The 25,519-nt window shown below is 45.5% G+C and overlaps 1 long non-coding RNA gene across 1 annotated transcript; it reads right to left on the bottom strand.

The window, feature by feature from the left end:
• Positions 1–24,515: 24,515 nt before the first annotated feature.
• LOC123050047 (uncharacterized) lies at positions 24,516–25,212 on the bottom strand. Its single transcript, XR_006423697.1, has 3 exons — positions 25,135–25,212; positions 24,647–24,731; positions 24,516–24,555 (listed from the first exon to the last, which is right to left on the bottom strand). It is a non-coding gene; the product is annotated as an uncharacterized lncRNA (long non-coding RNA).
• Positions 25,213–25,519: the final 307 nt, after the last annotated feature.

The following is a 25,519-nucleotide window of genomic DNA, read 5'->3' as shown; positions in this document are numbered from 1 at the left end:
AAACGGAGGAAACGGACTTGTGTTGGAGTGCTACGGTCGAAACGGGGGTCCTGTTCATCGGGAGGGGTGTGGCGTCCGCAAAACGGGACTCCACGGGATACTATTCATATCCACCGTCTACTGCCTCCACGGGCTACTGTTCATCCACCATCGACTGCCTCCACGGGCTCCTTTTCATCCACCGTCGACCTCCTCCAGCCTCCACCTGCGACTGTTCATCCACGGGCTACTGTTCAACCAGGCTTCTGCATGGGGGTCCTGTTCAACCACCCCTCCACGGGCTACTGTTCATCTAGCCATCCATTGGCTACTGTTCATCCAGCCCTCCATGGGGTCCTGTTCATCCAAACCTCCACGGGGTCTAGTTCATCCACCGGCTCGATCGATCGGGGTCCTGTTCATCCAGCGGCAACGCCTCTACTACCACGGGTTCCTATTCATCCAACCCCCCACCGGGATCTGTTCATCCAAACCCCCAACAATGCTCACTGTGCATCAAGAGGCAGCAGGTTCGATCGGCTTCAGTTAGCAGAAGTAGAGAAGGAATCGCTCGATCGGGTTCAGTTAAGAGCCATCGATCGATCGCCGGGTTTAGTAATAGCCTGTAGTGCAATCGCTCGGGTTCAGTTAGAGCCCAACGCCTCGCACCCACGCGCTTATGTGTACGAGAGAAACGTGCATCGCTCGACCCCGACCACCCACCGTAATCAGGAACTCCCCGATATTTTCGTCGCCCTCGCTTCTACCACGGTTTTCTCCGTCAAGGACGTCCCAAAGAATGTCATGCACCTGCGTCTCCAGCCCACCCAGGGCGAAAAGCCCTTTTTTGTCATGATTTTTTTCATAGAAGTAGGAGCCCACCACATCTATGATGATACCGGGTTCTGTCACAATTATCGTCATAGAAGTGTCATAAGCATGACAGGAAAAAAATCGTTTGACCCAAAATGTCACGGATGTGTCTTTTTTTGTAGTGTTTATGTTTCCTTATATCATGATAAATGTTTATTATTCATGCTAGAATTGTATTAACCGGAAACTTAGTACATGTGTGAATACATAGACAAAACAAAGTGTCCCTAGTATGCCTCTACTTGACTAGCTCGTTGATCAAAGATGGTTATGTTTTAAGACCATAGACATGTGTTATCATTTGATAAACGGGATCATATCATTAGAGAATGATGTGATGGACAAGACCCATCTGTTAGCTTAGCATAATGATCGTTAAGTTTTATTGCTATTGCTTTATTCATGACTTATACATATTCCTCTGACTATGAGATTATGCAACTCCCGAATATCGGAGGAACACCTTGTGTGCTATCAAACGTCACAACGTAACTGGGTGATTATAAAGATGCTCTACAGGTGTCTCCGAAGGTGTTTGTTGAGTTTCCATAGATCGATATTAGGATTTGTCACTCCGAGTATCGGAGAGGTATCTCTGGGCCCTCTCGGTAATGCACATCACTATAAGCCTTGCAAGCAATGTAACTAATGAGTTAGTTACGGGATGATGCATTACAGAACGAGTAAAGAGACTTGCCGGTAACGAGATTGAACTAAGTATGAGGATACCAACGATCGAATCTCGGGCAAGTAACATACCGATGACAAACGGAATGACGTATGTTGTCATGCGGTTTGACCGATAAAGATCTTCGTAGAATATGTTGGAACCAATATGAACATCCAGGTTCCGCTATTGGTTATTTGACCGGAGATATGTCTCGGTCATGTCTACATAGTTCTCGGACCCGTAGGGTCCGCACGCTTAACATTCGATGACGATTTGTATTATGAGTTGTGTGTTTTTGTGACCGAAATTTGTTTGAAGTCCTGGATGAGATCACGTACATGACGAGGAGTCTCGAAATGGTCGAGATGTAAAGATTTATATATTGGAAGGTTATGTACGGACACCGGAATGGTTCCGAAGAGGTTCAGGGATTTTTCGGAGTACCGGGAGCTTACCCAAACCCCCGGGGAAAGTTAATGGGCCTCATGGGCCATAGTGGAGAGAGGGAGGCAGGCCACAAGAGGTGGTGCCCCCCATGGCCAATCCGAATTGGACAATGGTTTGGGGGCGCGGCCCCCCTTTCCTTCTCCCTCTCCTCCTCTTTCCCCTTTCCCCCTCTCCGTTGGAAGGAAGGGGGGAGCCGAATAGGACTGGGAGTCCTAGTGGGACTCCACCCACTTGGCGCGCCCCCTAGGACCGGCCGGCTCCTCCTACCCCCTTTATATACGGGGGCGGGGGGCACCCCAAACGCACACCAATTGTTCTCTTAGCCGTGTGCGGTGCCCCCCTCCACAGTTTACTCCTCCGGTCATAGCGTTGTAGTGCTTAGGCGAAGCCCTGCGCGGATCACATCACCATCACCGTCACCACGCCGTCGTGCTGACGGAACTCTCCCTCGACCCTTTGCTAGATCAAGAGTTCGAGGTACGTCATCGAGCTGAACGTGTGCTGAACTCGGAGGTGCCGTACGTTCGGTACTAGATCAGTTGGATCATGAAGACGTTCGACTACATCAACCGCGTTAACCTAACGCTTCCGCTTTTGGTCTACGAGGGTACGTATACACACTCTCCCCCTCTTGTTGTTATGCATCTCCTAGATAGATCTTGCGTGATCGTAGGAAAATTTTGAAATTGCATGCTACGTTCCCCAACAGTGGCATCTGAGCCAGGTCTATGCGTAGATGATATGCACGAGTAGAACACAAAGAGTTGTGGGCGATAATAGTCATACTGCTTACCACCAACATCTTATTTGCTTCAGTGGTATTGTTGGATGAAGCGGCCCGGACCAACATTACATGACCACATTCATGAGACCGGTTCTACCGACGTGCTTTGCACATAGGTGGCTGGCGGGTGTTTGTTTCTCCAACTTTTGTTGAATCGAATTTGACTACGGCCGGTCCTTGTTGAAGGTTAAAACAACACACTTGATGAAAAATCATTGTTGTTTTGATGCGTAGGTAAGAACGGTTCTTGCTAGAAGCCCGTAGCAGCCACGTAAAACTTGCAACAACAAAGTAGAGGATGTCTAACTTGTTTTTGCAGGGCATGTTGTGATGTGATATGGTCAAGGCATGATGTGATATAATTTGTTGTACGAGATGATCATGTTTTGTAAAAGTTATCGGCAACTGGTAGGAGCCTTATGGTTGTCACTTTATTGTATGAAATGCAATCGCCATGTAATTGCTTTACTTTATCACTATGCGCTAGCGATAGTCGTAGAAGCAATAGTTGGCGAGACGACAACAACGCTACGATGGAGATCAAGGTGTTAAGCTGGTGACTATGGAGATCATGACGGTGCTTTGGAGCTGGAGATCAAAGGCACAAGATGATGATGGCCATATCATGTCACATATTTTGATTGCATGTGATGTTTATCTTTTATGCATCTTATTTTGCTTAGTATGGCGGTAGCATTATAAGATGATCCCTCACTAAATTTCAAGGTATAAGTGTTCTCCCTGAGTATGCACCATTGCTACATTTCGTCGTGCCGAGACACCACATGATGATCGGGTGTGATAAGCTCTACATTCACATACAACGGGTACAAGCCAGTTTTGCACGTGCAAAATACTAAGGTTAAACTTGACAAGCCTAGCATATGCAGATATGGCCTCGGAACACTGATACCGAAAGGTCGAACGTGAATCATATGGTAGACATGATCAACATAGATATGTTCACCATTGAAAACTACTCCATCTCACGTGATGATTGGGCATGGTTTAGTTGATATGGATCACGTGATCATTTAGATGACTAGAGGGATGTCTATCTAAGTGGGAGTTCTTAAGTAATATGTTTAATTGAACTTTAATTTATCATGAACTTAGTACGTGATAGTTTTTGCATATCTATGTTGTTGTAGATCAATGGCCCGTGCTACCGTTCCCTTGAATTTTAATGCGTTCCTAGAGAAAGCTAAGTTGAAAGATGATGGTACCAACTACACGGAATGGCTCCGTAACTTGAGGATTATCCTCATTGCTGCACAGAAGAATTACGTCCTGGAAGCACCTCTAGGTGCAAGGCCCGCTGCAGGAGAAACTCTGGACGTTATGAACGTCTGGCAGACTAAAGCTGATGACTACTCGATAGTTCGGTGTGCCATGCTTTATGGCTTAGAATCGGGAATTCAAAGACGTTTTGAACTTCATGGAGCATATGAGATGTTCCAGGAGTTGAATTTAATATTTCAAGAAAATGACCGAGTTGAGAGATATGATGTCTCCAACAAGTTCCATAGCCGCAAGATGGAGGAGAATAGTTCTATCAGTGAACACATACTCGGAATGTCTGGGTACCATAACTACTTGACTCAACTGGTAGTTAATCTTCCTGATGATAGTGTCATTGATAGAGTTCTTCAATCACTGCCACCAAGCTATAAAGGCTTCGTGATGAACTATAACATGCAAGAGATGGGAAAGACAATTCCCGAGCTCTTCGTGATGCTAAAGGCTGCGGAGGTAGAAATCAAGAAGGAGCATCAAGTGTTGATGATTAACAAGACCACTAGTTTCAAGAAAAAGGGCAAAGGGAAGAAGGGGAACTTCAAGAAGAATAGCAACCAAGTTGCTGCTCCCGGGAAGAAGCCCAAATCTGGACCTAAGCCTGAAACTGAGTGCTTCTACTATAAAGGGACTGGTCACTGGAAGCAGAACTGCCCCAAGTATTTGGCGGATAAGAAGGATGGCAAAGTGAAACGTATATTTGATATACATGTTATTGATGTGTACCTTACTAATGCTCGTAGTAGCGCCTGTGTATTTGATACTTGTTCTATTGCTCATATTTGCAACTCGAAACAGGGGCTACTGATTAAATGAAGATTGGCTAAGGACGAGTTGACGATGCGCGTGGGAAATGGTTCCAAAGTCGATGTGATCGCCGTCGGCACACTACCTCTACATCTACCTTCGGGATTAGTTTTAGACCTGAATAATTGTTATTTGGTGCCATCGTTTAGCATGAACATTATATCTGGATCTTGTTTGATGCGAGACGGTTATTCATTTAAATCAGAGAATAATGGTTGTTCTATTTATATGAGTAATATCTTCTATGGTTATGCACCCTTGATGAGTGGTCTATTTTTGTTGAATCTCGATCGTAGTGATACACATATTCATAATATTGGAGCCAAAAGATGCAAAGTTAATAATGATAGTTCAACTTATTTATGGCACTGCCATTTAGGTCATATTGGTGTAAAGCGCATGAACAACTCCATGCTGATGGGATTTTGGAATCACTTGATGCTTGCGAACCATGCCTCATGGGCAAGATGACTAAGACTCCGTTCTCCGGAACAATGGAGCGAGCAACTGACTTATTGGAAATAGTACATACTGACGTATGCGGTCCGATGAGTGTTGAGGCTCGCGGCGGGTATCGTTATTTTCTGACCTTCACAGATGATTTGAGCATATATGGGTATATCTACATAATGAAACCTAAGTCTAAAACATTTGAAAAGTTCAAAGAATTTCAGAGTTAAGTGGAAAATCATCGTAACAAGAAAATATAGATTCTACGATCTGATCGTGGAGGTGAATATTTGAGTTATGAGTTTGGTCTTCATTTGAAACAATGTGGAATAGTTTCGCAACTCACGCCACCTGGAACACCACAACGTAATGGTGTGTCCGAACGTCGTAACCGTACTTTATTAGATATGGTGCGATCTATGATGTCTCTTACCGATTTACCACTGTCGTTTTGGGGTTATGCTTTATAGACGGCTGCATTCACATTAAATAGGGCACCATCTAAATCCGCTGAGACGACATCATATGAATTGTGGTTTGGCAACAAACCTAAGTTATCGTTTCTTAAAGTTTGGGGCTGCGATGCTTATGTGAAAAAGCTTCAACCTGATAAGCTCGAACCCAAATCGGAGAAATGCGTCTTCATAGGATACCCAAAGGATACTGTTGGGTACACATTCTATCATAGATCCGAAGGCAAGATATTCGTTGCAAAGAATGGATCCTTTCTAGAGAAGGAGTTTCTCTCGAAAGAAGTGAGTGGGAGGGAAGTAGAACTTGATGAGGTAATTGTACCTTCTCCTGAATTGGAAAGTAGTTCATCACAGAAATCAGTTCCAGTGATGCCCACACCAATTAGTGAGGAAGTTAATGATGATGATCATGAAACTTCAGATCAAGTTACTACCGAACCTCGTAGGTCAACCAGAGTACCTTCCGCACCAGAGTGGTACGGTAATCCTGTTCTGGAAGTCATGTTACTAGACCATGACGAACCTACGAACTATGAGGAAGCGATGATGAGCCCAGATTCCACGAAATGCCTTGAGGCCGTGTAATCGGATATGGGATCCATGTATGAGAACAAAGTGTGGACTTTGGTTGACTTGCCCGATGATCGGCAAGCAATAGATAATAAAGGGATCTTCAAGAAAAAGATTGACGCTGACGGTAATGTTACTGTCTACAAAGCTCGACTTGTTGCGAAAGGTTTTCGACAAGTTCAAGGAGTTGACTACGATGAGACCTTCTCACCCGTAGCGATGCTTAAGTCTGTCCGAATCATGCTAGCAATTGCCGCATTTTATGATTATGAAATTTGGCAAATGGATGTCAAAACTGCATTCCTTAATGGATAACTTAAAGAAGAGTTGTATATGATGCAACCAGAAGGTTTTGTCGATCCTAAAGGTGCTAACAAAGTGTGCAAGCTCCAGCGATCCATTTATGGACTGGTGCAAACCTCTCGGAGTTGGAATATATGCTTTCATAGAGTGATCAAAGCATATAGTTTTATACAGACTTTTGGAGAAGCCTGTATTTATAAGAAAGTGAGTGAGAGCTCTGTAGCATTTCTAATATTATATGTGGATGACATATTGCTGATTGGAAATGATACAGAATTTCTAGATAGCATAAAAGGATACTTGAATAAGAATTTTTCAATGAAAGACCTCGGTGAAGCTGCTTATATATTGGGCATCAAGATCTATAGAGATAGATCAAGACGCTTAATTGGACTTTCACAAAGCACATACCTTGATAAAGTTTTGAAGAAGTTCAAAATGGATTAGTCAAAGAAAGGGTTCTTACCTGTGTTACAAGGTGTGAAGTTGAGTCAGACTCAATGCCCGACCACTGCAGAAGATAGAGAGAAAATGAAAGTCATTCCCTATGCCTCAGCCATAGGTTCTATCATGTATGCAATGTTGTGTAATAGACCTGCTGTGTGCCTTGCTATAAGTTTAGCAGGGAGGTATCAAAGTAATCCAAGAGTGGATCACTGGACAGCGGTCAAGAACATCCTGAAATACCTGAAAAGGACTAAGGACATGTTTCTCATTTATGGGGGTGACAAAGAGCTTGTCGTAAATGGTTACGTCGATGCAAGCTTTGACCCTCATCCGGATGACTCTAAGTCGCGAACCGGATACGTATTTATATTGAATGGTGGAGCTGTAAGTTGGTGTAGTTCCAAGAAGAGCATCGTGGCGAGATCTACGTGTGAAGTGGAGTACATAGCTGTTTCGGAAGCAGCAAATGTAGGAGTCTAGATGAACGAGTTCATATCCAATCTAGGTGTAATACCTAGTGCATCGGGTCCAATGAAAATCTTTTATGACAATACTGGAGCAATTGCCTTGGCGAAGGAATCCAGATTTCACAAGGGAACCAAACACATCAAGAGACACTTCAATGCCATCCGTGATCAAGTCAAGGAGGGAGACATAGAGATTTGCAAAATACATATGGATCTGAATGTTGCAGACCTATTGACTAAGCCTCTTCCACGAGCAAAACATGATCAGCACCAAGACTCCATGGGTGTTAGAATCAGTACTATGTAATCTAGATTGTTGACTCTAGTGCAAGTGGAAGACTGAAGGAAATATGCCCTAGAGGCAATAATAAAGTTGTTATTTATATTTCCTTATATCATGATAATCATGCTAGAATTGTATTAACCGAAAACTTAGTAAATGTGTGAATACATAGATAAAACAGAGTGTCCCTAGTATGCCTCTACTTGACTAGCTCGTTGATCAAAGATGGTTATGTTTCCTGACCATAGACATGTGTTGTCATTTGATAAATGGGATCACATCATTAGAGAATGATGTGATGGACAAGACCCATCCATTAGCTTAGCATAATGATCGTTAAGTGTTGGGGATATTACCACTGGGCGTAAACCGGCCAGGAGTGGCCGGGTTAACCCCATAAGTAGTTCATCTGTATCTGAAGCCTATGAAGACAGACGGTGACACTTCATGAAGGCCCAGGGCCCAAAGCCGGTTTAAGGCCTGTAGACACAAACCGGCATTGATATGTAAACTTGTGTTGTAAGATAGAAGTAGCAGAGACCGAGTCGGACACGATTATGAGCCGGCCTCGGAGTCTGTAAACCGAGGGCGTCAACCCATGTATATAAGGAGACGACCCGGTGGCAGTTCAGGGACAACAGACAACAACTCGAGACTCAGCCAAAGCGTATTCGCTCCCTGGTCATCGAAACCCCATCAATTCCATCACAACTAGACGTAGGCTTTTACCTTCATCGTAAGGGGCCGAACTAGTATAAAAACTCTCTTGCGTCCCTTGTCCGCTTTAACCCCTTTAAGCTAACCTGTAGCAATGGCTCCACGACTAAGTCTTTTCTCTAGGACATCTGTCGTGACAAAACCACGACATTAAGTATTATTGCTATTGCTTTCTTCATGACTTATACATATTTCTCTGACTATGAGATTATGCAACTCCTGAATACCTGAGGAACACCTTGTGTGCTATCAAACATCACAACGTAACTGGGTGATTATAAAGATGCTCTGCAGGTGTCTCCGAAGGTGTTTGTTGAGTTGGCATAGATCGAAATTAGGATTTGTCACTCCGAGTATCGGAGAGGTATCTCTGGGCCCTCTCGGTAATGCACATCACTATAAGCCTTGCAATCAATGTAACTAATGAGTTAGTTACGGGATGATGCATTACGGAACGAGTAAAGAGACTTGCCGGTAACGAGATTGAACTAGATATGAGGATATCGACGATCGAATCTCGGGCAAGTAACATACCGATGACAAAGGGAATGACGTATGTTGTCATGCGGTTTGACCAATAAAGATCTTCATAGAATATGTAGGAACCAATATGAGCATCCAAGTTCCGCTATTGGTTATTGACCGGAGATATGTATCGGTCATGTCTACATAGTTCTCAAACCCGTAGGGTCCGCACGCTTAACGTTCGATGACGATTTGTATTATGAGTTGAGTGTTTTGGTGACCGAAGTTTGTTCGGAGTCCTGGATGAGATCACGGACATGACGAGGAGTCTCGAAATGGTTGAGAGGTAAAGATTGATATATTGGAAGGTTATGTACGGACACTGGAATGGTTCCGAAGAGGTTCGGGGATTTTTCGAAGTACCTGGAGCTTACCGGAACCCCCCGGGAAAGTTAATTGGCCTCATGGGCACTAGTGGAGAGAGGGAGGCAGGCCACAAGAGGTGCCCCCCATGGCCAATCCGAATTGGATAAGGGGTGGGGGCGCGGCCCCCCTTTCCTTCTCCCTCTCCTCCTCTTTCCAGTTTCCCCCTCCCCATTGGAAGGAAGGTGGAGCCGACTAGGACTGGGAGTCCTAGTGGGACTCCCCCCACTTGGCGCGCCCCCTAGGGCCAGCCACCTCCTCCTCCCCTCCTTTATATACGGGGCGGGGGGCACCCCAAAGGCACATCTATTGTTCTCTTAGCCATGTGCGGTGCCCCCCTCCACAGTTTTCTCCTCCGGTCATAGCGTTGTAGTGCTTAGGCGAAGCCCTGCGCGGATGACATCACGATCACCGTCACCACGCCGTCGTGCTGACGGAACTCTCCCTGAACCATCTGCTGGATCAAGAGTTCGAGGGAATTCCTCGAGCTGAACGTGTGCTGAACTCGGAGGTGTCGTACGTTTGGTACTAGATCTGTTGGATCGTGAAGACGTTCGACTACATCAACCGCGTTAACCTAATGCTTCCGCTTTCGGTCTATGAGGGTACGTGGACACACTCTCCCCCTCTCGTTGCTATGTATCTCCTAGATAGATCTTGCATGATCGTAGGAAAATTTTGAAATTGCATGCTACGTTCCCCAAGAATTGGCAATCTCCATGAGTGTACAAATGGTCAACAAACTTTGTGCGCTCGTGAATTCTATAACAGAAGCCAAAGTATATTGTTGCTTTAGAAGAAATGAAGGGTGATGAATCTAAAGTTCATTTACGAGCTTTGTATGGTCTAGATGATTGTATCATTGGAACACTATTAGTAATAGTGGTTCCATAACTCAGTATAAGGAATTAAAGATTCTACCAGTGATTCAATATATATAGAAAGTTGGTTTCGCACAAATTGTGAATTCTTGTGAAAGCATGGTAGATGCATAGAAATGCAAATGATACACACGGATCTGAAGTTGTCAGATTCGATAGGACGAATTCTATACCACAAGCAAAGCATGGACTGACACCGGATTGCCATTGGTGCAAAAGTTAAAAGTGCTAACTAGATTATTGACTCTAGTGCAAGTGAGAGACTGATGGAAATATGCCCTAGAGGCAATAATATTGTATTATTATATTTCCATTATTCATAATTAAGATTTTATATTTCATGCTATAACTGCTATGATCCTGGAATATGCGATTCAGTGGAAAACTCATATGCACGTGTGAAATGCTAAACGGTAAACAATAGGTTCCCGGTCTCGCCTCTAAAACCAGCTCAAGTGTTGTTGGTGATCACGCTTTCTGGATCTTAGGATATCATTAGGTGTAACGATAGTCCTAAAACAACACTGAGGATATGACGTTAGAAGAATGATCATATTGAATCGACACAATACTTGTCTGTTATACTATGTGATCATATCGTCTGAAATCATTTGATATAACACTGAGTGTTAGCATGTGTTTTAGTTCCTCATGCCATGAGAGTGTTTCGGTCACTTCCTACCGGACGGTGGGCTTTGGGGTTGCTCAAACGTCATTTGTAACAAGGTGATCATAACGACAACTTTTAGGCTCACCGAAAGGTTTGACAAGTGACCGGATAGCTAGAGAGTGGAATTTGCTCCTCCGACGATGGAGAGATAGTCTTAGGGCCCTCTCGGTGTGACGACATCCATCATTGTCTGGCCAGACACTGGTGACTACGTCACGGGGATGCCGGAACATGTCAACGAGAAAGAAGAACAAAACCGGTAACGGGAGCAACGGTATAGCGAGCATGGTGATGACTCTGGAGGATACCGATGCACACCGGGTTTTGTAAAGTATCGCGAAGCAAAGGGAACATCACATGATAACCAAAGGTTCACTCGAATATCATTCGTGTAATCATAGAGACCGATATGGATGTGCACGGTTCCACTATCTGTCACTGAATGAAGGGGTTTCGTTCATGTCTATGGTTTACCGAACCTACGTAGTCACAAGCTTAAGGCAATCACGATCTGCTGAGTGTTAGTGGGACAGGAGTGATGAGAATATATTTGTGGAATTATTTCATCAACATCCAAAATAGTTCCGAGAGGTTCCGGAAGCGTTTCGGGGTCACTGGAAGGGTTTCGATGAATATTGGGTAATACTGGGTATTACCGATTAATTATATATAGGTGGAAAATGTTTTCGGGCATGTTAAATTATATATATAATGGTCTAGAAGTGTTTAGAACATTTTATATTTAATTTAAATATCAACGGGCCTTAAAAGGCCAAGAGGTGGAAGGATACTTGGGCCCCTGGCGGTAGGGTTAGACATCCTACCGCCAGAGGCCCTGGCGGTAGGGTGTGACGGAGGGGGACGGCAGCCGTCACTGCGCGCTGACGTGGATAACTACCTTACCGCCAAACAACCTGGCGGTAGGCTGTCTAACCCTACCGCCAGGGGCTCTGGCGGTAAGGTGTGGCAGGGTTTTGCCGTACAGGCCTTCTGTAACGAAATATGCAAGTGCCCTGGCGATAGGTTCACCCTACCGCCAGGACCCATGGCGGTAGGCTGTCTGACCCTACCACCAAGGGCGCCTGGCGGTAGGGTCCTCTGTTTGTTTTTCCAAGTTCATTTGGTTGCTTGTTTCAATTTCAATATGACAGCAATATCACAACAAGTTTTACAAATATGACAGTAATATATGAGCTCACATATTAATAAAGGTTCCACATAGCAAATATCAAATAGTTTACACATAGATTCATAAGTAGGAAATAGCAAATAGCAAACTTGTCCACATAGTTTGACAACCCCTACTAAAACATAGATGCATATCCAATAGACATGTTTATAGGTTGGATAAACCTCCCCCCCCTCGTATGTTAGGCCTGGCCGTGGAGACAGATACGGCAGCGGATCCACCGGTTCAGGCGGAGGCGGAACGCTGGTCGGCATCCGACCGTTCAAGCACTCCCACCTTGCCTTGCCAGCTGGAGTTTTCGCCTCCGCCCTTACCCAGCTGATGATATCAAACGCCGATGCACTTAGGGGCGGCATCCTGGCTCTCTCCTCCGCATTGCTCTCGAAGTAGATCCTCCGGCCCAAATTGCGCAACTCCCAGTTGGAGTGCTGCTTGGCAACTTCAATGGCCGCTTCCCGGCGTTCACGGCAGATAGTTGGATCTCCCTCCATCTCTGCCTTCACTCTCTTCCACTCCTCCACACTCAGCGACCAACACTTCACATCGTCGGCGATCCGTTCTGCCCTCTCGTGCCACCGCACTACCCTCGTCTCCTATAGGAACTCGTCTGAAAAAGCGGTCACCGGCTGCAGAAGCTCGGGGAAGGACTCGTACACGTACGGAAGTGGCAAGCCGGACGGGTCGTGTTGTAGATGAATGGGCGATGGTTGCGCCACTGTTGCAGACCTAAACATATGGATCAAATAAATAAAATACATATATCAAGATGTGTCAAATGCAAAATCATACCATATCATACCAACCAAATCCACTACTTGCATCATATATATTTTGTTTACTGCAATATGCATCATATCAACATGCATCATATCATAAAAAAACATCCAACATTCATCTTCAATGTATTATCTCCAAACAACATCTTCATATCATCATATCAACATGCATCATAAAACTACTATCAAGTCCTCCCACATGCATTACATCATAATTTTTTTAACAAAAAAAAACTATGAACTAGGGTTCATCTTCACACTAACATATGAACTATTGATTAGAGTTCATATTCAATACCACTACTTACTAAAGAACTAAGAACTACAACTACAATCAAGCTAAAACAATCTTAGGTGAAAAAAATCCAATCTAAATTAAAAAACATGAGGGATTTCAAGCAAATAATGCGTCGAATCAGAAGCAAGTTTGCAAAAACTAATTGGAGGGATTGGAGGAGCTTACGTTTCTCTTTTCGGGGCCATCTCGATCCGCAAAAACGCTCAACAAACGGTGAAGATCCGAGGGGGGGAGTGGAGGAGATGAGAGAGGGGGAGAGGGGCGACTTGGGGGAGAAAAAGAAGAACTGCCGACGGGGGGAGGGAAAAGGGCGGGGAGATGGGCAGGGGCGCGGGGGTTTCTGGGGAAATAACTGCCCGGGCCCTACCGCCAGGGGCTCTGGTGGTAGGGTTAGATAGGCTACCGCCAGGTGCCCTGGCGGTAGGGTGCGACAGAGGGGGACGGCGGCCGTCTCCGCGCGCTGACGTGGATAAGTACCCTACCGCCAGGGGTCCTGGCGGTAGGCTGTCTAACCCTACCGCCAGATCCCCTGGCGGTAGGAAAAAGGGTCAAATCCCGAAAAAATTTCAAGCCGGTGTCAGATCTTGATTTTGTTTGTCAAAAGGGTCAAAACACGAAATTTTGCCCCACCTTGGTGGTTGCCCTCTCCCTCCCCTCTAACCTATATATACTAGAGGATTTCCACCCTATGGATATACAAGTTTTGGAGCTTCCTCTAGTTGATTTACTGCACGTTCTAGTTGGTCCTAGTTGACTAATTAGAGCGAGCCCTAGCCACCTCTAATTCTCATAATTAGAAGCCCCATGTGGTTCTAAATCTCCTCCTTCTAATTCTCCAGCAACGATTACCTCTGGACGGCGAAGCGCTATCGGATCATGAAGACTGTATGCTTGCAACCAAGTAGAGAGGCCTTGCTTTCGGTCTTCCGTTCGAAGGATCGTTCGTGGCCGGTTTGCGGGATCGTCATCAACGTTCGAGGGACTTCAAGTACGATCTACACCGACTCGTCTACTTCCGCTGCACTCATGGAGTCGGTAACGATCGTTGATCACAACCCATTATGCATCTTCATATTGTTCCTGGGTGATCGTAGGGCGATTTTGTTTGTTTTCTACTACGTTTCCCAACACTTACCATGCCACGATGCAAGGGAAAACACCCATATCAACATCCAATATGCAATCTAGTCAGATCAAGAAAAATTCTACAAAATAGAATAATCAAACACAAGAAAGTATATGCATTTTAGTTTCAATTCAGACGTTGTTAGTCTAAATACCAATGTTCCATACCAATTCTCATTGAAATAATTGCAATCAACTCCGCAGCAACACACGGGGTATATTATCTCTTGTTTGGATACTTATCAATGACGTAGTTCTTTAAGACATACGTTTCTTTCAAAATATAATAATATCTGCAGTAGTGTTAGTAACACGCAACGAACTGTAGGAGTACAAAGAAGAGTCACCTGAACAAGTTGAGCTGGTGCATGTACCAGCCACGAAAGAACTTCCGGACATCATGGCACAGTAGCACTTCTTCTTTCTGTCACGTGGCTGCCTAGGTAGTAACCATCACCATCTCACCCCTCAAAATGTAACCATCACCATCTCTCATCTGCGCATGCCAGGACACTAACGAAGACGGCACAGTGCGCGCTGCACGCGGCGGCAGCCGCACGAGATGATGGTTGATTGCACTTCTCTCTCACCTCGTCTTCCTCCCCCACCCCAACAGTTTGGCACAAGCTTTCTTCGACCCCTGGCACTGGCAGGCCCGGCCCATGCATCCTCCCCTGCCGTTGGTAGCCAGACGCTCTGCCAGGTCTGCTCCCGCCGGTGCCCACGCGTCGCGCGTCGAGGGCAGGGTCCCCTTCCCTTTGACGTCCGCCGTGAAGTTTCTTGGCAGGCTGGCCGGCCGATCAAACCAGCCACCAAACAGTTTGCTACTGAGCTGACATTATGCATCCTGCATGGAGACGAAACCTTCGATACTCGCGTTGTAAGGTGCAGGCACGCCTCCTCTCTCAGGCCGGCCTCAGCTCGCGTTGCTTCCTTCCTCGTGTGAATGACACCGCATGCCAAGCTTCCCCGCATATATTAACTCCCACGTCAGGGCATCCTCATCCATGTACTACGCGTGGGCACACACAGTGTTCATCAACCATCTGTAGTGGGTTTTCTGTTGTGCGACAATACGTATACTATGTATTCACTGTTCTGCCTCTGTTCATGCATGTAAGCCAACCAGTAGTAGACTGTAGACGCGACACGAACCCGCGACAGTGACCGGCGTGCGTGCTGCATGATGGAATACATGATAGAGATCTCTACATGATAGGACATGACGCACAACTAGTTGGATCTTGTCAGCGGTTGTATGGTACTAGTACAGTATAATATTTGCACTGCTGCACCCTGCAGATCGACAGTCATGTGGTGAGCAATCATGTGATGCAGAGGTAACCCAGAGTAGTGGCGCTAATAATTATCCGGCCACTTCCAGCAGCGAGAGAGGGCCTCCTCTCCAATCAGGTGACACCTGAACCTCGTGTGCCAACGATTTTTTGTCCAAAAGGACCCCCTGCCGAACGTTATTGCCAAAAAGGACTATCTGCAGATAAAAATGTCAAAAAGGACCCCCTCACTAGTGGCGGCAGACGCGGCAGGCGACACGTGGCACCTGCCGCCACCGCAGGAGGCGGCCGCGCGGGGCACAACGGGTTCTCTCACAGTGGAGCAGCTGGGACGGAACGGGCCAGGAGTGGTGGGCCCGGCCGCCACTAGGTGAGGCGGCGAGCCCTGCCGCTGTCGCTCCCCGTCCGACAGCCTCTGCTGCGCGCGGGCCGAGGCGTGGGCCAGGCCGCCACCGGAGGAGGCGGCATCTTTCTTGCTTCGCACGCGCGACACATTTCCTGTTGCAGATGGCGCTGATTCCCGTGTGCGACAGCGACGCTGACAGCGGTGATTCCCACGCGCGGGAAAATGCACGCTGATGCCCTGCTTTAGGTTCTTTCGCCCGGGAATCAGTCCTGCTTTAGCTTCTTTTGCCTCAGCGGATGGGAGAACACTGTGAGAATCGCTCTGGCTATTGCTTGAGCGGATGCGACGGCATCAGTCACTCGCTGCGGGAATCCAATGCTGCGGGAAGCTGTTGTGCCGACACTACAGGGATCCTAAAATTTCCCGTTTAATTTTCTCGCCATCATTTATCGTCTGAGCTTATAAAAGGAGACACCGAGGCTCTCGTCCAGCCATCCTCGAAATCGCCATTGCGCAAAGTGTATAACACATTTTTTCAGTCGGTATGAGTTTGCCATGCTCGGATCAAAGCATTAGGCCGAGGAAAATGAAGAATGCAAGTTTGCCTCCGGGGGTGGCAGTCCTGCGGTGTTGGTGTGGCGATCTTTGCAAGGTGAAGTAGGTTACGGATTTTTCAGATTGGTTGGGCATGAAGTTTTTCATGTGCGCCAATTATGAGGAAGATCCACCCAGAGCTATTTCAGAGTACGACAAGCCTCCGGTATGCTTTAACCATCACAAATAGATATTGTTGGTATTTTTATAGATTCTTTAATAACATTCTTGTTTCTTGTTGTAGTCTCCTCCGCCTCTGTGCATGTACTATCGTTGGATTGACACGGAGATGCCGGCTTGGGCAGTGACTGAGATTCGTGAAAGAAGTCGCCGTGCGTGGAATAGTTTCTATGCGGAAGAGCGACGCGAGAAGGCGGAAGCTGAGGAGAAAGCAGAGAAAGAGAGAGAGAGAGAGAGTTAAAAGAATATTATGCGGAGCAACACCGTTTTTTTTTCAGGATTTAGGAAAGAAAAACAGGGAAGAGGCTCGTCGCATGGAGGAGCAGGAACGATAGCGAAAGGAGGCTCGTGAGGCTGAGAGGCAGAGAAAGAAAGAAAGGGCTCATGAGGCCAAGGCAGCAGAAGAAGCTGGCGATGGAAAAGGAAAATATCCACGCTGGACTCAGTAGATTCCTGTGGTAGTATTTTAAATTTCGCAATCATTTGTATCTTTATTTCTGCAGTTTAATGTAGCTTTATTTCAGTAGTTAAATGTAGCTTTATTTCAATTCTACGATGTATCTTAGTTTCAGTTGTACCGTGTCGTAATGAAAAAAAAATAGTTTTAGAATAAAGTAGTGGCATTTTCTTTCCCTCCACTAATATCGAACATCGTGCAACAACTAAAAAATGAAATTAAGATAGAACATAATGCCCTACAATAAGAGAGTACAAACTAATAATGCAAGTACATCTGAATTAAACGGTAGAACTGGAATACAGCTTAAAAACTACATGAAGGCATCATCGTCATCCTCCGTTGATGCAGAACTCTTGCCCTTCGAGGATGCAGAACTCTTACCCTTGGACGATGCAGAAATCTTGCCCTTCGAGGATGCAGAACTCTTGCCCTTAGACGATGCAGAACTCTTGCCCTTTGACGATGCAGAACCCGGAAGCGGCGGCATGAAGATATCATCTTCGTCCTCGCTCTCCTCAGTCCATAAAAATGGATGCTTTTCTGCAGTCCTTCTGAAAGTTTCACTCTTCGGCTCCACTACCTTCTTCCACCTTGCATTCAACCTAAGAAGTTCTTTACGTACCTCCTCATAGGTCCTTTCAGGCCACCCAGACCTACGTAATTGGTGAGCCAACTCATTCATTATGGTGTCACTACCAGTGAGTTCGTCCCATGGAACTATCCTATTGTCCATCCTGAAATCGGTAGCTAGCCTCAGAAGAATCCTGGTCATCCCAGGGTGAAAACTACGATCGAAAGGATAATGGGACATCTCGACTACACTACACTCGAATGCTTATCCACCTCCGTCTGAAGGGGGTTTTATAGGTAGAGAGGTGAAAATGGCGGGAAAGAAAGACTGCAGTATGGCGGGAACATATGGCGGGAAGGGGTTGGCGGGAAACGGGTGGCAGGAAGATATGGCGGGAAGGGGTTGGCGTGAAACGGGTGGTGGGAACATATGGAGGGAAAGCGTTGGCAGGAAAATATTGAGGGGAAAGGGTTGCCTGAAAATATTTTTTTTAATGTCTAAGATGGGCAATGGTTACACAGTATTCATCAGCCAAAAGTTTAAAAAAAATTCATTTCGGCCTAACATAAGCCGAAGAGTGGAGCGGGATAGTATGGCGGGAGATATAAGCGGGAAAAATTGTTCTTGACTGGAGCATTTTTATTTCAGCATACATAGATGTTCAAATCGAAAAGTCTGATACTGACATATGTAGATACAATGGGTCGCGCACGTGGATAGATGAATCACCCTACTTTACGACGACCACCTGGCCTTTCCTTACGACCGGAAGGCGACAAGCGATTAGGTGGCCGAGTTACACGAAGACCGCGGCCGTACTCCAATTCGGCTTCATGTGTCTGCGAGTCCTGCGTAGGTGGTGGAGTCGCGAATCCTTGTTGCGAACCTGAAGCGTAATTGTAGGCGTATGGTTGTGACTCCGCGGGGATAAAAGATGGGCCAATAACGTCCCCTCCAAAGAACTCTGTAACTAATGATGTAACCGTGTCGCCATGATCATGTGATGCTCCCCGGACGCCTGTGTTGACGCCACGTTGGGTGTTCTCATCGTCCCAATTAACATCAGGTATGCCCTGCACATAGAAACATTGTAAACAAACTGTTAGAGGATAATATATGATATCATTGTAAATGCATTAAAATGTAAACATGACTACCTGATCAGATCCCTCGCCTGTACTGTCTGGCCATTGTACGTGGTACTGGTTTAAATCTGGTACACGAGTCTCCTCGGGCATGGAGATCCCTCGCGTGGAGAGATACGACTGAGATCCCTCACCTTGGGTGTATGCGTCATATCCTGTGTACGCATATGGGTTAGGGGAAAGAGTCTGCTCGGGCATCGAATCCAAGCCCGTGCCATGGTCCTGAGATGTCTGCCCCTGACGAAGCTGCACCGAAGAAGAGCGATGCAGTGACAGAGATGAGTCATGTCGTGGCAATGTCGTTCTAGTACTCGGACCCTCCCCCCACTGCCCATGGCTCGTACGCGCCTCGCTCGGTCTGGACGACGGCGCCGCACTCGGTCTGGCTGACCTCGCTACCGGCATGTTGTACGCTCCAGTGACAACGTCGTCGCCTCTACCGCATCTGAACTTTGTTGCCATGTATTCTTGAAAACGTTTCTGGAATGACTTGCGAGCTGGGCCCTGGGCCGGCATGCTTTCCGCAGCCATCTGCCCTACTTCGTTGCAACTTTCAAGCTGAACAATATTTGGATGTTATTTGGTTGAAATGATGGACCTAAAAAAGTTACAAGTGATTACCATCTGGTCACGATAGTAAGCTGCATGCAGCTCAATATGTCTCCGCGCCTGCTCCTCCTGTGTGAGATGTGTTGGTATAGTAGCTGGCTGACTGGCCAGGCTAGCACGTGTGTTGATGCAGTACCACTGCTTGTACGCTTGATCTGTACTTCCATCGTACGGTCTGCAAAATTAAATAATTACATAAACCGTTGTGATGAAAGCAAAGCATCTTCACGCATCGTATGATCATCGTAATAAAATAATGTAAATAAAATATACCTAAGTTGATGCACTATATCTGCTAGCGCTTCATTTTCCACTTGTTACCCATGAATGTTGTTCCCTCCAATCGTATAAACTCCAACCCCTGCCCATATTGGTTAGCCTGCAAATTATGTAACAAAGTGTGAGTTTAGTAAATTAAAAAAGACACTAACTATTTAGGGAGGTCACATCTTACTTATGGGTTTCCTCATCGATACGTCTTGGAAAAGGTGGTGAAATTTCTTGATAGAGACCGAACTATCTCATTACACGCTCTGGGTTGTAAGGCTCAACACACCACAGGAACAATAAGTTGCAGCGAGTCAGCCAGAATGCACTATCGCTCAAGATGCCTGGTGTGAAGGGTCGAGCATCAAAGACCATTTGTAGCTGGTCCTGAGTCCACGGGTTCCATGTGACTTCTGCCTCATCAAGTATCTAAAACTGCTGGTGGTACATAGGGTAACAATTTTTCGCAATATCTGGAGACCAACGTTTCCGTGCCTTTGTCCACCTGGTGGCCATAGTTGCACTGCCATCCTCGCTAAAGTCGTTTTGGTGTGCGGGTTGTACTATACGAGGTCATCCTACAGGGAGGTATTCCCAGGACCACAACTGTAGAAACTCGTAGGCGACACAAAGTAATGGAGCTTTTTGTGCGAAAGAGGTTTTTTGTGTGGCATCACACAAGCCTCTATATGTATGAGATAGCATGGCAGAACCGAAGCTGTATTTTGGCTGCTCGGGTAAAGGTTCATCTACCATATTCTATGCAATGTAGATGAGACCAGGGAGAACTATGTCCCCATGTGAATTTGGAAACAGAGTCCCGAGGAGCCACAACAAATACGCAAACAGATGTCTTTTTCTCGTCTCCTCATTGGCGAAGCTAGATAAAATACGAAAGTTATCACGAAGCCAGACGAGTGGGATGCCCCGAGGGCCACCAGAACGTTGTGATTCTGGCATTTCCATCCCAAGACGGGCTGCTATATCTAATGCCCAAGATGGAGACACTCGTGGAGAGACTAACGGCTCACCTCTAATTGGTAGAGCAGTGGTCATAGAAACATCTTTCAGTGTAGGTGCAAGCTCCCCAAAACGAAAGTGAAAGGTGTGGGTTTCAGGTCTCCACCGGTCAATGAGGGATGTCAAAAGGGATGGGTCCGAACGTACTTGGTCGTCGCATGATGTGAGCCTAGCAAAACCTTGTAGTCCATAAGTGTCAAGGTGAGCAAGGAAAGCATTGTGTATTGGCCATGTTTTCTTTATGGTTCGAAGTCTGAAAGGCCGATAATCATGCTTAATATTTGGGTTTAAAAATAGGGGGCAACGGTGGCCGGCGTCATGGGGCCCCTGCAAAAGCACTGGCACTTCACCCGTAACCTGCAATAAACATACACATATAAATTACGAGGAAGACACAAATACAAATGCAAATCAAAATTAACTTAAAAAATACAAAGAGATACGATTTACATTAATTATCTGAAGTTAACATCACGAGTACAATAATACAAAGAGATTCAATTTAAATTTAATATAAGTACACATAACGAGTAGAAATATAAATAGACATAGCGAGTACATATATATCAACATCATGCGTTGTTGTTGGCTCGATACGGGCATTCTCTACGTGAATGTCCAGGACACCTGCAAATGCGGCATCGCCTTGGTTCTCCCATCTGGCTATGGTCCATGTCATTGCGATGACGCCTAGACTGACGTCCTCCCTTTGCGGTTCTCATCAAGTCGGCGTTCGGAACCCATTTCGGCCCATCTGGCCACAACATTTTGTAGTTCATATCTATGCCCCAAGCCCAGAACTCACCGTTCCAAGTGTTGTACAGATTGTACATGTTGAAGTACGGCGATATGTATGGCTCGACGCTGATTTTTTGATCGGCAGCCGCCTGGAGCACATGACTGCAAGGGTAGCCCTCAAGCTTGGGCTTGTTACAAGTGCACTCACAGGAGGTTGAGCCAAGGGTGACAACTTGCTTTTTTGATCCTCTGTGGTGACCCTTAACGTACTTGGCTCGCACATTGACCTCCCACTTATTCCTAAGTGCGTCCACTTTCCTGCAGCCATGACTTTGGGACTTCTTTGCTTTCTCGTCCAGATGTCTTTGCATCTTCTCGGGCCATGGCTTGTTCAATTCAACTTGTTCTTTGGCGACGGTGACCCTGTCTGCAAAGTATGACAAGGTCCGGTTCCAAGTTTCTTCAATTAGGGCTGTGATAGGCAGTGCTCGCACCCCTTTAAGAACACCATTGTACATCTCTGACATGTTGCTGGTCATTATTCCATAATGAGCCCCGGTGTCGTGAGCCTGCGCCCACTTGTCCAAATGAGGGCAATTCTCGCCGATCCACTGGCTCAAATTTATGGGCGTCCTACGACCCCTCCGGTCTTCTCTCTGCGGCAAGGCCGCGCGGTCGATCTCACCATTGATACCTGCCCAGATCGCATTCATTTTGGCTTCAGTTTTTTGCATGCACATCCTCTTGAATAACTTGAACCAATCCTTGTTTTTGAATTTGCAGTAAAAGTTTGCTGCCAAATGCCTCATGCACCACCTTCCCTCTAGATCGGGCCAGCCCCACTCTTCTTCCGACGCCTTAATTATGTCAAGAGCGCTTAATAATCCAGTGTTGCGATCAGAGATGATGCAAACACCTTCACGCTCTTTCACGACACCCATCTTCATGCAGCTCAGGAACCACAACCAGCTATCTTTGTTCTCGCTCTCGACCAATGCATATGCAATAGGAAGAAGCTGATTATTTGCATCCGCTGCAATCGCCACCAACAGTGTGCCCTTGTAATTTCCAGTGAGAAAGGTACCATCAACTGATAATACCGGGCGACAGTGCCTGAAGGCTTGTATAGTCTGGGCGAATGCCCAGAATAAGCGGTCCAGGATTAGCTCACCCGGGTTCATTGGGTTTGGACGTTCTCTCCGCCAAACTTGAGCCCCCCTATTAGCACTTGCTATCTGATGAAGCATTCTAGGGGCATAAGAATAGGCCTCCTCATAGGTACCATACAAGTTCTTGAATATATTTTCCTTCACACGCCTAGCCTTGCTGTAGCTAACAGGGAAGCCAATTGGATCCTCTGCATTTTTTTGCAGAGCCCTAACACTAATGTTGAGACTTCCCTGCACAATCGTTTCCATCGTCTGTGTCACATATTTTGCTGTCACATTGCAGTGATTTGAAAGAGTCCCAGTTTGCTCACAGGTATGCTCCACTATTTTTGTGATATGCCATGACTGACATACCCCAGGCTTCAGTCTAGCGAGAACTCTTCCGCGGCAACCTTTCACGGTGTGGATGCATATGACCTTCAACTCTTTTTTATCAGACTGCTTCACTATATGCTGGCGGTGGATGCCGATTGAATAGCTACCCATTGCCTGGTAAGCAGACTTCTTGTCTGGGAAAACTTGCCCAACCTCCAGGCTCCCCGCTCCTAGGCCAGAAGCAGAGTGAAATTCGTTGGTGATGCTCATATCCTGTAAAAACCCAGGTTGCAGTGCCGCCGCGACCGCCCTCTGAGGAGGAACATCTTCTTCTTCGCTTGACTCCGAAGACGCAGAAGAATGATCATCATCATCTAGCGCCTCCGGCAATCCCTCCACGTGTTCGCTCATGTCAACGGCCGCAGACCAATATCCTGTGTCATACACAGGCTGGCCGCCCGTCGGTTCCGATGGGCCAATGCCAGGGGCTCATGTGATGGCCAACTCGACCTCACCACCGCTGCTACTGCATCCGGCAACATCAGTGACTGAAATGAACTCCACATACACCATCGGCTGACCATACATTGAGTTATTGGGATTGCTTGCAAACCTCATGTACGACCCCCACGACCGATCACCTGTGACAGGCCGCAAACCCCAACGGGCAACTGTCCCATCATTTCCTCCGTCAACGACGAAGGCCTCCATTGTCATTTTTCCCTGCATCCCTGGGCCAAACACCGCTCGAATGCACCTTCTAACTGATGCGTAACCCACGTTGACCATGTCTCTCACTACAACTGTAGTCGACTCGCACAAGGACACATCCACCCCGAAAGGACCGTCGCGTAAGACGTTCCCATAGTACACTACTAAATTTTCCATAGTACCTAACCACCATACATGTTTACATTTCAAATAATTAGTAACTGAACATTTAGTAACGATGACAACATTTACATATCATACGACTAAATAATAACCGTATTTTCGTTATAAATATTCGGTTTGTTTCTAGAATCATTTGCTTGGACTTTAAGGGGTTGTTTGGTTAACGGGTATTTAAAGAACTATTTTTTCTCAAACTCGTCTACGAGAGTAAAAACGAATATTAGTAAAAACTAATTTTCTTACAACAGGTTATGACAAACAACCACTAAACATAATAGTATGATAATAACATTTTAATATCATATGAGTAAAACATTTAATTTCTTCCGGCTTTATATAATTTTTTCATATCATACGATAGCAATCATTTATTTACAAATAATAATATTTGCAGCGGCATGCACATTATTCACAACAGTACATCAAGATAAAAAATATCAACAAAATTACGGTGTCATTTTATACCTTAGCTCAAATATGGATGTGCTTACGAATGCAATTAAGAGTCCAAATAGTTTGAATAAATTTCCGTCACCAGTACTATATGAATGGAGTCAACCTATTATCACATGAACATCAATATTACACACAGATTTTTCTTTCTGCTATCAAAAGTATGAAAATAGAACTTGCATGTATGTGCTCATCACCTCAAAAGGGACAGCGAAGATGGAAACACAATTTCTTCAATCACGTCATCTCCTCCTTTTTTGCTACTAAGATGAATTATTTTACCTAATTACATACATCATCAAGTACATTAGCACATAATCTTAACATATAAAATTTAGATTATTGCGACATAACAAAGTAGACCTACGGCTTCCTAACTATAGACTTATTAATAAACATACCACATGAAATAACATACCACATGCAATGAACAATTATAGTACAAGTTTTTTTTTCTTAATTACCGTATTAAGATTTCTCGCATGTCAATACTAATGGACGCACCTAACATAGATACAACATCTTCAACCTACTCTTCTAAAAAAATATTATAAATGTTGTATCTGTCGTCTGAAAATATTTCTAACCTCTAAGCACTAACATCGCATAGCTAATGATGAGCTAAAAGACTAACTAATTACCATCATGCATGCACAAAAAATTCCATGTATTGCAAAGCTCATACCTTGATCTTCAACTTCGTAGTTCACTTCGCTACGCAAATCCTACTCCTCAAGCTCTAAATGACTCCAAATGACTCCTCCAAGTGCTAAAATTATGCCTAAAACAACAGAGAATACACACTTAGGAACTAATCAAACAGAACAAAACATCATGCATGCGAACGAAACCAACAAAAATGGATAGATCTTACCTTAATCTATCTTTTCTTCAACTTCATCATCTTCGAAATCCAACTCTAAATCGGCCAAAATCACGAGTGAAAGTGGCTACCAAGTTTTTCTTTCTATCTGTGTATTCTTCTACACTTAGAGAGAGCAGAGAGGTAGAGAAGGCAACCAGAGATATGCGAGAGAGAGTGTATGCGCACGGAGCTGCGGATGTACGTT

The sequence above is a fragment of the Triticum aestivum genome, chromosome 2D (genome assembly GCF_018294505.1).
Source record: "Triticum aestivum cultivar Chinese Spring chromosome 2D, IWGSC CS RefSeq v2.1, whole genome shotgun sequence".
Classification (NCBI taxonomy): Eukaryota; Viridiplantae; Streptophyta; class Magnoliopsida; order Poales; family Poaceae; genus Triticum; species Triticum aestivum.
This window is presented reverse-complemented; position numbering and strand designations above follow the sequence as displayed.